A 15,865-nucleotide genomic window follows, 5' to 3' on the forward strand; every position below is an offset into this window, starting at 1 on the left:
GGCATGCCTCACTTTGTTAGGCAAAATGTATTGAATCGCCACAACTAACAGTTGTTGCATCAAAATATGGCAATCATGAGACTTTAAGCCAACTAATTTTAGATCTTTCAGATGCACAAGGTTCTTGATATTTGAAGAGTATCCCTGTGACACTTTGACATGACACAGACACTGACAGAAACTTGTCTTCTCTTTTCTTAACAAAGCATGACATGCTTGAGACAAGTATATTTTCTTACGATTAGACATTAGATGTAACTATTCACCTATACCCATCTCAGCTAGATGTAGACGAGTATTCAAACCATCCTTTGTCTTGCCTTGAATGTTAAGAAGTTTGTCGATAACACTATCACACACATTTTTCTTGACATGCATAACATCAATACAATGTCTAACATCTAGATTAGACCAACATGGAAGATCCATATGTTGGAAATTCATTAATGGTACAAAATAGTATTGCACACAACTTGAATGTATCATTTCGATACTTATCAAACACGACAACCCCCTCATTCCACAACTTTGTCAAGTCTTCAATCAAGGGACTGAGTAAACATCGATGTCATTTCCTAGTTGTCTTGGGCCTGATATCATCATAGACAACATCATGTATTTTTGCTTCATGCATAACCAAGGAGACAAGTTGTAAATTACAAACAAAATAGGCCATGAACTGTGCTAAGTGCTTGAACTACCTTAGGGATTTATTTCATCAGTGGCAAGTCCAAGCCTAAGATTTCTTGCCTCTTAGCCAAAATTCGGATTCAAACAGTTAATCTTCTTCCACCGGGAGGAATCAGCTGGATGACAGAGCATTCCATCGCAGTTTCTCCCATCTGTATGCCATGTAAGGTCTTTTGTGTCATCTTCATTAGCAAAGAAATGCTTAAACCTTGGAATGATCAGAAGATACCATAACACCTTCATTGGGGGTCTTTCTTTATGCTTTCGTCATTGCTACACTCGTCATCATCATTCACTTTGTACCATGATACCCTACACTTGGGGCATTTATGCATTTCTTCAAACTCATGTCTGTACAATATGCAATCATTAGGGCATGCATGAATTTTCTGATACTTCATACCCATTGGACACAATATCTTCTTCGCCTGATAGTAACTTTTTGGCAACGTGTTTTCCTTTGGAAGAATATCTTACACTACCTGAAGCAATGAAGTGAAGCTTTTGTTACTCCACTCATATCTAGCCTTGACATTAACAAGACTTAACACCACTGACAATAACGTCAAAGACTTCTTGCACCCTGGATACAAAGGCTTCTTCGGAACACTTTCCAATATATCATACATAAGGGCATGTGCTTTCTTAAAAGACTCGTCCAAGATCACGAATCATATCCTCTAATGGATCTCCCATTTTTATGTCAATCGGTTCAGTTTGAGAGCCCTTCTGCATGTTTGTATTCACCATGCCATATCCATGTCGTATAATTCTTCTTAATTTTATCACACAGAAGATGTTCTTGTATGTCGTCTAGTACTTGTCATCTCTCATTCAAACAGTTTATACAAGGACATAAATATTTTCCATCCTCATCTTATCAACTTCTTTCGGAGGAAAATTGCAAGAACTGTTCATTGCTTTTTTCATACGCAAGACCCATGTGACTTGCATTCATCCAATTTTGATCCATCTAACTAATAACTCTGTGATACTCACAATGTTATTCCATGCACGAAAACCTCACTTTTTTCATTAAAGGTGTACCCTATCCAATACGTAAAGGTTAAGTCTCTTTTCTTAAATTTGATAGAATTTCGACAGCATTTCACATTGATCTCCAAGTACATGACATGAAAGTAGTGACATGAATTCCACCACAATCAAGTATGCACTCGGAGAACAAAGTGAAATGCATTATACTGAAATTTCATCAAATTTAAGAAAATAAATTTAACCTATACATATGAATCTACTATAAAAAAAGACTTTTCCTAAATTGTCCTAACGGACAATTCAAGATTCAATAAAACGATTGATCCAAACTGTCCGGAAGAATCATTGCATTAAATCTCAAACGGGAAACTAAGATTCACTCATAATGAACATAACTTGTGTATAAAGCAATAGTCATTAATCATATAACACAAGTTATAAAAGCATTCATAACGAAAAAGACCATGAAAGACATTCGTATCTGTTAAGATGGTCACTAACAATAACAATCAATGTCGTGATGATGATGCAAACAACAAAAGGAAAAGTGCCTACAAATTACAATTATAATTACAAAATGTTATTTAAAGGGGCTAAAATAAAAATAAAAATAAAAATATTTAAAAGACTAAAATAAAAAATTCCTATTTTATAGGAACCAAAATGTTATTTAAGCCTAAAATAAATTACAAAATTATAAAATATCTTCATAAGGTCAAGTGAATTTTATATAATTAGTTTGATAATGATAAAGAATTCAAATAATTTGTATGAATTCTTAAATTTATATTAATTATTGTTTTATAGACTAAAAAATGTATTTGAAGGAAAAAAATAGAGAAATTATCACGATGTCAATTGAATATGGGGAGTAATTATGTTCTTCCGTCAAATTTCATACACTAAAAAATGTATTTGAAGGAAAATGTATATTAATAGTATTCTAAACTTGGTGTGGTTTGAATCACACATAAATATTGCATGAAGTGAATTGTCACTAGGTAAATCACGTGATGAGTAAGTGTCTAACAAACTTTCTTGTCAAAACTTAAGGTATTTAAGCAAAGTCATCATTAGGTACACATCATCAATGATAATTCATTACTTTCTCTCTTTCACATACTGATTAATTATCATATTCTCTGTAGGTAATCACCATTGGAATGTCAAGTCACTGTATATATCCATATCTATATTATCAAATCATATTCGTGGATAGAAAGTATAATATATATATATATATATATATATATATATATATATATATATATATATATATATATATATATATGTGTGTGTGTGTGTGTGTGTGTGGCAAAAGGTTAGAACCTAAGATCTTATGTAAATTATCCAAACTTCCTATCACTAGGTTGATCCTAACGGCTCATCTAATGGTTCATATAAGGTTTAAGATTTAATGTTATAAACATAAATATTATGAAATATAGGTAAGAAATGGAATTAGAAAGGAAATTAAAAATGACAAATAGTAGGTTTAAGTTAAGAGTTTTTTTAGCTAATAGATGGAAAAAATGTGGTTAAGAAAAACTTCTCCAAATGATCAACCAAATTTTTCAATAAAGATTAGCTTTAACATTTGTAAAATATTTTGTTAAGTTTTCATTCTTCTAAAAAATAAAGTCAATACCTGTAGTCCTTTTCATCATATTTGATTAAGTGCTTATGTATTGAATAGAAGGGCACATAATCATTCTAGTTAGTACTTAATAATGTATATTTAGTGTGTTGTATTTCACAAAAAAAAATTAGTGTGTTATGTCAACATATGATTTCTAAAATTAAATAAACACTAAAAAAAATTGTGTTTATTTTTCTTAGGATGAAAATGGTAAGGATTAAAAATAATGAGTCCAAAAGTTAATCTGATGAAAATTAAAGTTTTTTTCATAGAAATGAAAACAAAAATTCACTCAATTTACTGTAAAAATAATGATTTCATATTTTAGAGGGATAAAATATAAATAAAAAATATTTCATAGACTAAAATAAAAATTTACTCAATTTACATAATCACAAACATAGTTTACGCTATTATAAATATACACATGATAATTTCATCTAGTTTTAATGCTCACAGGTTCTTAGTTAGTGGTTACTAGGTACTAACACATTGCTATTTGATTTAACTAACATATAAAAACAAAATATATATACCGTCAGAAGGAATTCTCATTTTGGAAGTTCGACTCTGTACCAGAAGATTAATATCTTACTATTGCATATCACCGTTTTTCAAATTTTTAAACATCTACACCAAATCATGCGACCATTTTAGTGTTTGGATTTCAATATTATAAACAATGAGTGGATTAAGTAAACCCAGACAAGGCTGCAGGTCGATTTCAATAAAAATATTGCAAATGAATTTATGCAATATGATTTGCAAATTAATGAATCTGTTGGACTGGTGTGTGATGCGTAATAGTGCATTAAACTGAGAAGAAGAAAGAGTGAGATGTCAAAGCATGACAATGGAGTTCCACTTCCACGTTAGTACACACACACACACACACAACACACACACACACACCCACCTTTCGCCGTGCTAGACAAAATAGAAAGAGAAAGAGAGGTACTTGACGGAGAAGCGGCGCTCTGGCAGAATGTGACGGTGGTGGAAGACGTCAACAACGGAGTGCAAAGACGTTGCAGTGTGCTGTGGCGGCGAGAGACGAAAAGGTAAAGAGTGGAGGCATGAGAGATAGTGAGGCGAAGAGAAAGAAAGTGGAGATGGAGAGGCGTGAGAGAAGGAGCTGAGATGAAGAGGAAGAAAGCACGAGAAATTAGGGCTTGTGGAGGCAACATATATTTTTAAATGTAGGTTCAAGATCGGTTCTCACTAAAAATCGATGTTAACTTATCATTTCACAACATCAATTTTTGAAAAAAATCGATGTTAATGAACTCATTATTTACAAATATGCCACTGCGATGTTAATGAACTCATGTTGTTAACGTAGCGATGTTAAAACCATTATTTCTAGTAGTGCTATCTATGATATTTCATTTTGTAACAAATAAATGTGTATCACAATTGAATGTATGAGACTAAGGATGAATTAGAAAATGAATGGATAATACAAAGATATGTGTACAATGAAACTTGGAGAATTAGAGAATGAATGAATGAATGGAAAATGGTATGATAGTTGTAATTTATTAATTTTTGATAGTCATAATTAAAATTTTGACTATTTTGATTTGTTTTTTTAATTATGTTTTATTATTTTGTGTGAAACCTAGTTGAACTATTGCGTGCCACTTGTGCTAACAGGTAGAGTTAATAACTGTGTTTTATATAATATATAGACAAATAAGGAAATTTAATTATTCAATGTTTATTAAGCTTTTTTTCATAACCGTTAAGTTATTTATTATTTTCAAAAACTGATTATTCATAATGCTATTAAATTAAAATTTTATATGCAAATTATCTTTAACAAATTAATGGTATTCAATTTTTCAAATATTATGAGATATTATTATCAATATTTAATTATATGTTAAATTAAATTTATTTAATGGAATATTAAATAATCTAAAATTTTCATAAAAAATATAGACCTAATCTAATTAATAAGAACATTATATTCCTAAGTCAGTTGAATAAAATTATTATATGAAAATGAAATGAATAATTTTATGAAAATGTAACTTGATTTTCCCTCAATATATATCTAAAAAAAGAGCTAAGGGAATAAAATATTTGTTCAATTTATTATCTAAATTTATTGGAGAGTTAAATTTGTCCTAAACTTTTGATAGAGGATGAATGCTATCTTTATACTGAGAGGTTTCTAATTCTGGAGAGGATCTTCAGTATTGAAAATATAACTATTGTGAATCTTTGATTTTATTTCTAGCTACTTTCTAAATTTATCATTCATAACTCAACATAGCCGTTAGACATAGAAAAATGAATGATAAAATAGATTTACAGATATGTTCCTTTTAATAGTATCATTTAACATGACATAAACAACTGATTTATACTAGTAATTGTGCATATTTGTATATGTATTTGGATCAATTGAACAAGTACATTTTACTTCCAGTAGACCTGGTATGTATATATTGACAAGTCTTACCTCGTATTGCTTCTAGTCATCAATCCTGTTAACTTACATATAATCAAACTGTTAAGACAAATTTATATATTTGTTTTCATCAAAACCTTAAGAGATATGTGGATCATCTAATTTCTAATAACAGACTTCGAGACAAAGTTGTCATATACCCGGTTACATGTGGATTATGTGAAAAAGCAATTTCAATTTGGCAACAATCAGGCCTCTTGGAGAAAATTCTTCCAAAAATACAAAACATAGAAACTACATAGGATATCTTATATTTGATAACAAAATCTCTCTCACAGGAAAATTACAGCAGCAAATTTGTTACAATGCTATCACTACTAAAAATATGCCTTTTTATGACGCACATTCTAAGACGGTTATGTGAAACCATTTTAGAATGTCACGCGGTGGCATTTTGTAATTAGTGAGAATGATTTTTATTTTCACGTCTCACATTCTAAGATGGTTTTGTTGAACTGTCTTAGAATGTAGGATGATGACATTTTTGTAATTAGGTGGAATATAGACGACAATGCTTTTATCTAAAGGACCGTCGTTGATTTTGTATCCCCAAATTCTTTCTAAATAATCTATCCCTAGTTATCCGGCGCACACCTCACTCAAATATCCTCACCCAGTCGCCCTTTTTCCTTCCTCACTGAGTTTGTGTGCTTGGTTCGTTCATCTACTCACTAATCCCCATACCTGTCTCCTATGTGTCGCACCGACGTGGTGTGTGGCCATCGTCAGCTAGGTAAGTGCAACCATGCTCCAAATTGTTCATCTATCATGAAAGTAATATTAATTACTTCACTATATAAAGGCACTTGTGCCTCCCATCATGACAATCATCACTGTCGGGGCCATCGCCACAAATCCCTTCACTTTACATTGTTTGAACATGCATGAAACCATAAACAAAACATCATATGCCACACTGAAACAACAACCCCTTTATGATCTTTTTTTGTGCTTCAGGACTATTTGACTACCAAAGCAAAGAAATCCTCCAAACAACTTGGAACTACAAAAGGAACCTCCATCACCTCTAGTCTTGACGGGCTTAGTAGAATTTGGGTTGCAAAGCTAACACTTTGTCTGAATGATGACAAGGGCTCTAGTAATGTGAGACTTGGAAACTCCCATAAAAAAATTGTAAGTATTGAAACCTTATTGAAAGGTAGCTAGTAAGAATTGGAATTGTTAACCAGCAAGATAGTGTGTTAGTGTGTTTGGAAAAACTTATCTAGTGACAAAAATTTATAGGTGTCTCTAATGACAAAAACAAATGAAAAAGCTTAGTACTTCATCTTATAACATTGTCGAAGTAAGAGTTACAAGAAAACTTTTGGAGAAACCATTAAAAAATTCACTTTAAATGATTTTATAGAGTCAACAACATATATGATCCATATAGTAGGCCTTACCAAGTGGGATCACTACTAGAAAATAGGATTTTAACAATGGTTATTAGGGACTTTTAACATTGGTTATTAACTGATGTTGAAAGTAATACCATTAACGTTGATTTTAAAAAACCGATGTTAACATAAAAAAGACAACATTGGTTTTTTAAATAACCAATGTTATATAGTAAGAATTATAAAAAAAAGTCATATATCTTGATATCAATGTTAGTATATACATACAACATCGGTTTTTATGATGTTGTTTGCTGACTACCAACATCGGTTGTTGGAAAAACCGATGTTAACTTATACATACAACATCTGTTTTTACTAAAAATCGATGTTGTATGTATATACCAACATCGGTTTTTACTGTATGTATATACTAACATTGGTTTTTCCAACAACTGATGTTGGTAGTCAGCAAACAACATCGGTTTTTAGTATAAACTAATGTTTTCTGATAACCGACATCGATTTTTGGTAAAAATCGATGTCGTATGTTCAGCAACAACATCGGTTTCTAAACTGATGTTGTGAATAAAACTTAACATCATTTTTTTTCAAAAATTGATGTTAATATATAAATACAATATCGGTTTTTACTAAAAATCGATGTTTGTTTTTTTAATAACCCCAAATTAACTTGCAAATTTAAAAGTAGAACCACAACAAATGATTTTCATTTTGTTTTCAAACAGTTTTTAGCATAAATTCCATAAAAAATTGATTATTTACTATGAATTAAAAGAATATTTAATGTGCATATAATATGAATTGTAAAAAATGTAAATTAATTAAACTACAATTCCAAAATTGCTTAAACATTAATTGTTTCATTTTTAACTTTCAAATAATAGGTTGTCCATTGGATGCAAAGCGCTTTCAATCTCTCTGGTTCCAATGGTTTAACATCATTGAAATACTGCATGATATAATAAAACATAAGTTAATAATATATAATACCAATTATAACAAGATGAAATACGTTTGAATTAAACAATTATCATTTCCCAGTTATTCTTGAAACTTCCTAAGATTATAGTTGACATTTAGTGCATGACGTACTACCCACACCGGTGTTTCCTTTTTGTCCATTACACTAAATACATTATGAAATTTAGATATTCAATGTCAAGCACAAATTAATCTACACAGTATTAAAATATAACTAGAAGCATTGTTTAAATGACTTACTTTAACAACAATTCACTTAGCAGCAGCCTCGGATTTACTTTGTGGAGTATCATCAAATCCTTTCAAAGCACTGTTCAATACACACATGGATGTGTGTTGTACAATTAAAATATTGATGTTCTCGACTAATGCTAATGCAAATGTATTGTAAAATAGAACTGACCTGTTAATAATTCCTTTGAGGTAGTTGTCTGGCCTATTATGCAATGAACAAAACCAGATGACAACATTTTCCTTAGGCAAAATGACGACCATTTGCCAATGTGCACTGCAATGGAGAACAATATAAGTTATTATACTATCATACATTATTTAAATTCATTTGTTCAGTTTAATTTACCCATTCAAGTAGGCTCCTAGGTACACATCCCTCTTTGAATTCTGCATCCAGTTCTTAATATAACTTTCTGATTCAAATTGTGATTGCTCAGATCTCTGTATGGATCATGGCTTGAGGAATCCATACACATCGACATTCCTCGCTTGCATACTTGTCTCAGTCATATGCCTATTATTGTTAAATTAAAGTAAATTATGTATGAATTTAAAAAAATAAGTTAGGTAATAGATAATAATGTAAACTGACTTACAAAATCCATAATTGTATAACAGAGATGTTGAGACATTGATCATCATATGCTATTTCAAACAGATCTTCATGCTTTATGTACAAGGGGAAGTTGTCATTAAACACCCAAAACACGGTAGCATCTCACATAACCTGCAACGGCTTAAGAAAAAGTTGTGGGATGGTTAATGTCATCAGATATAGGGGATCATCGACATCATGATCCGACCTATCTGTAGGTTTCGCCGGTCCCACAGCTCCCTATTTATCCAACAAAGTTAATTAACATAATTTAATTACAATGAACACTTTAATTGGAAAAAAACATTTAATGACAATGAAATACCTGTTTTTGATAAACGCTTGACAAGATGTGTTAGCCAAGCAACGAAGGTGTTAAGTGCCTGCCCCACTAACTGAACCTCTTGAGTGGGTACAGGAATGAGAGCATCTACATCTGTAACTTCCTCAACACCAACCTTGACTTGATCATGGCGCAAAGGGATGTTGTGAACAGTTGTCAACCCCTCATAAAGTCTTCCTAGAGTAACCAGGCGGGGAGGATTTTCTTCGATGTACAACCTGCATTTCTCTGAGTCACTCGTGTCTAGGTCATTCCCTGAGGGATCAACACAACTCTCCTTTGTGCTGACACGAGCAACTGAAGGACCAACCTCAAGCTCAGGAGGCAGTGTGAGTCCCTGTGATTGCATCTGCGATTGAAACTAGGACTGCATCTAGCTAAAGGGCAACATTAGTTGCTGAGTCATTTTTTCTATGATTGACTCCTCCAACTGGTCCCTGATCTTTTGTGTCAGCTACTTTAGGTCTTCAGGAGCCATGGACAAAGAAGTACGGGAGGTCCTTGGAGCCGTTCCAAAGTATTGTTTGATCGTGACACTGACTCCAGCAGTACGTACACGACTAGGGTGTTCTGGTCGCCCAATGGTAGCAGTCAGTACATCTTGACATCCATGGGTTTACTCTAAGGAATCCTGTAACAAACACATTTATTCGTTTACTCAATGACACAATAAATATAAATAATTGTAGTTGATAATTGAAAGTGACTTATAATCTTGTTAGCAATTTCCTTTGCTGCCTCAGACGTCATTTTGGCCAGTTTTCTTGGTGCGGATCATCTTCCACTTCACGTGTTGTCTGATAGGAGAGAAATGATCAATCATTGTGTCAGTGCTTTTGGATTTAGCAGCTTCCTCCAGTTGTTTCTTTTTCTTCTCATCCATTAACTTGTTTTCTAGAAATTCATAACCCCCACGAGACAACACGTGAGGGGCAGTGTTTTGTTTCTGAATGTCCTGTGCCTTCTTTCGCACATCCTTTAAAAATTAAACATTATCCAAAGTTATTATTATTGACAATAATAAGTAAAATTAATGTTTAAAACAATGAAAAATAACAAAGTTACCTCCCACGAAGGGTCTCTGCGGCTCCGACAAAATTGGGTCCACTTCTGCTTGCTAATGTCGCACTTTTTGCAAACAGTGTCATCGACACCGTCCTTGTCGGCAGCAAATGCCCATTTTGACGTTAAATTAGACTTGAGTTGTCTCCACCGCTCCCCCACGGTTTGAAGTATTTTCTTTTTCATCCTCAAATCAAATGCTTCAGGGATATCAAATTCAGCCTCACAAACAAAAAATACATTTTATTGTTAGTAAATTTCAATTTTATTGTTAATAAACAAAATGCAGCATTTAAGTCAAATACCTGAATATCCTCCCATATCAAATCCTTCTGGGTAGCTGGGACTTGTTTCCAATTCTCATATGTTACATCTACCTTATCGTGAGCGACGATCCCCAAATATGTTCTTAACTTCTTTCTGTGGGGACCGTTGGCTTTCCTAGTTGCAGGATCCACATGGACCAGGGGTCTCCCTGCCCCAATTGATCTAGTAGCTAATGATCTTAGCCGAGTCGCTTTTCTTGTCCTCTTTATGGTAGAAGGTGAATGTGATGTTGAATCAGTCAAGGGAGGAGGAGGAGGAGAGTTGGGTGGTGTATCCATTTGCCTATTAAGAAAAAAAAACATTAATTTTAAAAATGATCATAAAAATATTTTATGTTATGTAACTGAATAAACTGAAATGAAGTACATATAAAAAGGACTAACATAAGTATCAATGAGTGATGTTAATTAATTCTCCTTCATCATGATCATTACGATTTGCATGAACATTGCCAGCTTTTTCTTCTCTGACGATGTTAGGCGAGATTTGTGTGTACAAAGGACTAACATAAGTATCAATGAGTGAATCATCGTCTTCAAGTATGTACTCAGAGAAAAACTAGAAATGCATTGTACCGAAATTTCACCAAATTCAACAAAATAATATTAACCTTAACGCATGAATCTACCATAAAAACATGACTCTCCCCAAACTGTCCAAACAAACAATTCAAGATTCAATACAACGATTATTGCAAATTGTCTGCAAGAATCATTATATTCAATCTCAAACAGGAATCTAAGGTTCACTCATGATGAACATAATTTGTATAACATATATATCAATTCTCATTAATCACAGTGAACAAGTAATAAAAACATTGGAACAAACAACAACATCAAAAGTTTACAAAAAAACATTTGTACCTGTGATGATGAACAACACAGTCGAAAAATAGAGCAACAATCCAATAAAGAGCTCAATCACCACCTACATCAATCATCATTCCCAAAAACATTATTATTATTATTATTATTATTATTATTATTATTATTATTATTATCATTATTTGTGGCTATTGGTGCAAATAAACTCAACATTTGAATGAATCAAATGAGTCTCATTTTTTTAAAGAAAATTATACATTTGAATGATTTCATAGACTCAATAGATTGATTCTAGTCACTTTCTAACTCTTTTCCAAGGTGCTATTTGTTTCTCAATGACAATGACCACAATTACAATAACCAATAACTGTCATTCACGATGAAAGGACATAATATTCTAGACATCAAATCTGCATGGTATAAAAAATTCAGCTTCTTACCTCCTTTTTGCATGCAAAATCCAGGAACTGGAAGGGCAGTACGACCTAAGTTTGTTAGGATCCTGTTAAATACCTTTTGTGTTTGATCACAAGTCAAGTCCACTCTTAGCGGAAATTTAATCCATAAGAGAGTTATCACAACATCAAGCCCAAAAGTACTAGGAAATGAAAAATCATGAAAACAACACGATGCAGTAATTTATGAACACACTCCAGTAAAAAATAAAAAAATGAAGGATAGAAGGGGGAGACTAATGATATATTTGGGCATATTTTTGTGTATATTTGAAGTTGCAGGTTGCATTGTATGCCAATGGCAATGTTTGATAGCAACCAAAAAATATTAGCTTCAATCTTGATCTACTTGTATAAACAAAAGTAACATGATGAAGTACATCATGACGACAAAAAATAATTAAAATATCACATGGGGAAGACTTTTCCTGATCAATTGAGCATGAAGACTACCAAAGGTTTTAGTTCAGGCAAGTTCTTCAAGGTTATCAAATTAACACAGTTGATTAGAAAAATCAATAATTCTTCAGTATAAAAAATTTGTAATTGATGCTTCTAAACCTATAAGGCAAGAGCATGATAATATATTAATATCATTATAGCACTAGCTTTAACTCACAACAAAATGGATACACAGGAAAATACAGTAAATCTAGAACATGCAAGTTGGTACATTATCCATTTTTTATACTTAAAACTTCCTACCTAGAGCATCAATTCATAAGAGCTCCAGTAAAGGAAAATGGATCCAAAAGTTACCTGAATTAAGACCTGAAATTGGTGTAGTGAGATGTATGATAGTTGTCTTAGTGCTGGTGGGACTATAAAAAATACCTAAGCTGCATAGAAGAACATTATAGCAAAATAAATAAGTCGTATCATAGGGTTGCTAATGGTGAGTGAAGTAATTTGAGTATCACGTCCTCTTGGACAGAGTGAAACTGAGAGAAAAAGTGGCTCTGGATTTTGCATTTGGAAAGGAAAGAACGTGAATACAAAAAAAAAAAACAAAAAATAGAAGTCACAATGCACAAAGAAGAGAAAACAGTGCCCAGAAAACAAAGCCGATAAGCCCTCGAGAAAGATGCTTTGGTACCAGGGGAATGGCTGCAAGGAAAGCCATAACAAACCTATCACTTACATAATGCGATACATAACTTACCCAGGACGGTGAGCGTGACGGCGGACACAAGAGTGAGTGCGACGGCGGACACGGGGTCAGAGAAGAGCAGTGGCGACAGAGTGGGTTTGCGAGACTGAGTGCAGGCAGAAAAGGGTTTTGGGTTTTTAATTTAAGTAAAAACACAATATCGGTTTTTTAAAAAAACTGATGTTAATGAGGTCATGTTAACATCATTTTTTTAGAAATCGATGTTAACTAATAATGTTAACATCAGTTTTTCAAAAAACTGATGTTAATTAACTAACGTTAACATTGGTTTTTTGAAAAATCGATGTTAACATGACCTCGTTAACATTGGTTTTGACAAAACCGATGTTAATAAACTCATATTGTTAAGAAAACCGATATTAAATCTATAATTTCTAGTAGTGGATAAAGCTGTGTTATTACTCCTGCCCTCTACCTTAAGTTAAACAGACCTCTTACAAAAACAACCAAAATTTTCCTAAATTTATAATAGAAACTACAATTAAATCCCATATATTGTCAAACCTAATAGATTCATTAATAAAGTCACTAGCTGAGATGTGTTTATAGTTAAATTCAATTTCTATTTTTCTTTTCATCTTTCTATGATGAGATAAAAGGAAGAGTACTTTCATTTGGTATTGATAAACCATCTATTCAAATGGTTGGATGCTAAAATCAATACTCAACCTAGCTGCTGCAACAAAGACTGTGTTCTTCCTCTTTGCCGAAGTATAAGGCTAAACAATAGTAATTGATGTAGCTCCATGTAAAGCTTGTAGGCCTTGGATCTTCTTCACCAATGAAGTCCTTTGCTTCTTGAAGATCAATGGCAGCAGAATAGAGAAGGAGGAAAGGTGATTGGAGACGCCACTTCAAGGAGAAGATGAGTTAAGAACAAGCTCACCACCATAGGAAGCCATGGATAAGAACTTGAACGTAGGAGAAGATGAGTGGCGGGAGAGGGAGAGAAGGGGGCATGAAATTTATGCCTCAAATAAGGTTTGAATGTTGAATTCTAATTTCTCAAATGATCAAAGTTGAAAAAATGCACACACAAGGCCTTTATTTATAGCCTAAGTATCACACAAAATTGGATGGAAATTTGAATTTCTATTTAAATTTCATTTGAATTTGAATTTTTGGAGCCAAATCTGGAGCCAAAATTTCACTAATTATGATTAGTGAATTTCAGCTATGGTTCAGCCCACTAATCCAAGATCAAGTCCAAGATTCTCCCGTAAGTGTGCTTAGGTGTCATGAGGCATGTAAAGCATGAAGGACATGCACAAAGTGTGACTATATGATGTGGCAATGGGGTGTAGCAAACAAATGCTCACCTCCCCCTTTGGCTGTTCCAAAATTTAATTGGATTGCGCTTCTCCCAATTCAATTACATTTCTCTCCCAACACACACATCAAATAGTGCACTTAATGCATGTGAAATTATAAAACTACCCCTAATACAAAAACTAGTCTAGGTCTCCTAAATTACAAGGGTTGAAAAATCCTACATTGCTAGGGTACCCTCCCTACACTATGGAGCCCTAAATACAAGGCCCAAGAATAATGAAACCTTAATCTAATATGTACAAAGATAAGTGGGTTTATACTTATCCCATGGGCCCAAAATCTACCCTAAGACTCATGAGAACCCTAGGGCCTTCTCTTACATCTTTGGCCCAATCTTCTTGGAGTCTTTTATCCAATGTCCTTGGGGGTAGGATTGCATTAGTAACTATGGCATTTGACCACAAATAGTCCATGAACTAAGGTTGAGTTAATGAAGCACTATACCATTTTAGAGTTAGTTGTCACAATTTTCTTTTCAAGTTACTATATATATATATATATATATATATATATTGTTAGTTTCATTCAAACCTTTTTTACAACTCCATTTCGAATACGATCGATAATAGCTGGTACAATTGCCATAAGTGTAGGCTTTAACAAATTAGCATCTCCCTTGGTTCCTTACTTGATTTTACTTGATGAGTCAGTCAAAGTCATAATAGAGTTGTAACTGATGGCACAACCTATAACTAGCATAACAAACTGGACAACCATAGTAAGTTAGAGATAATATCATCAAGTACTTTGATAGTTAGAAGGCTAAGAAGAAATTACCTCTGTTGCCATTTCAAAAACATGAGCAGGGGGCAAGTAGGCCATGTACACATCCTTGCTACCCACATTAGGAATAATTGTCATAACAACTACTATTGTTGCTACAATGTTTTCATGAGTAATCATAACACCCTGTCAAATCAAAGGGAATCATAGAACTCAACTGCGCCAAATGAAAAACTTCTTTAGTAAAAATAAAAGGAAGACTAAGTAATTAATTTAGATTGATAGAACAATTAGTTTATTAGAGGGGGGTTAATTTTATAGATGGTCATAATAAAGGGTAGGAATGTCATTTTATGTACAAAATACTAATACATGAGTGGAGCTGAGAATATAAGGGGGAAAAGGGACTATCACTGTATTAATTAGAGCAATGTACAGAGTAAAAAAGCTTAGAGTGAAAGTTTTTATAGGTGACGAGAGAGTGTAAATTATAAAGGTTTGTTGTCCATATTCACCCTTCCAATAGTAAATCTAAGTGGGGTGAGAGAGGGGTAACATAGTCTTATGATTTTTCTTACTAGTATGTAATAAATCAAATCAAACTCAAAAAAGAACAAATATTATGTATAAAAATTAATAACCCACAT

The sequence above is a fragment of the Glycine soja genome, chromosome 10 (assembly GCF_004193775.1).
Source record: "Glycine soja cultivar W05 chromosome 10, ASM419377v2, whole genome shotgun sequence".
In the NCBI taxonomy this organism is placed as follows: Eukaryota; Viridiplantae; Streptophyta; class Magnoliopsida; order Fabales; family Fabaceae; genus Glycine; species Glycine soja.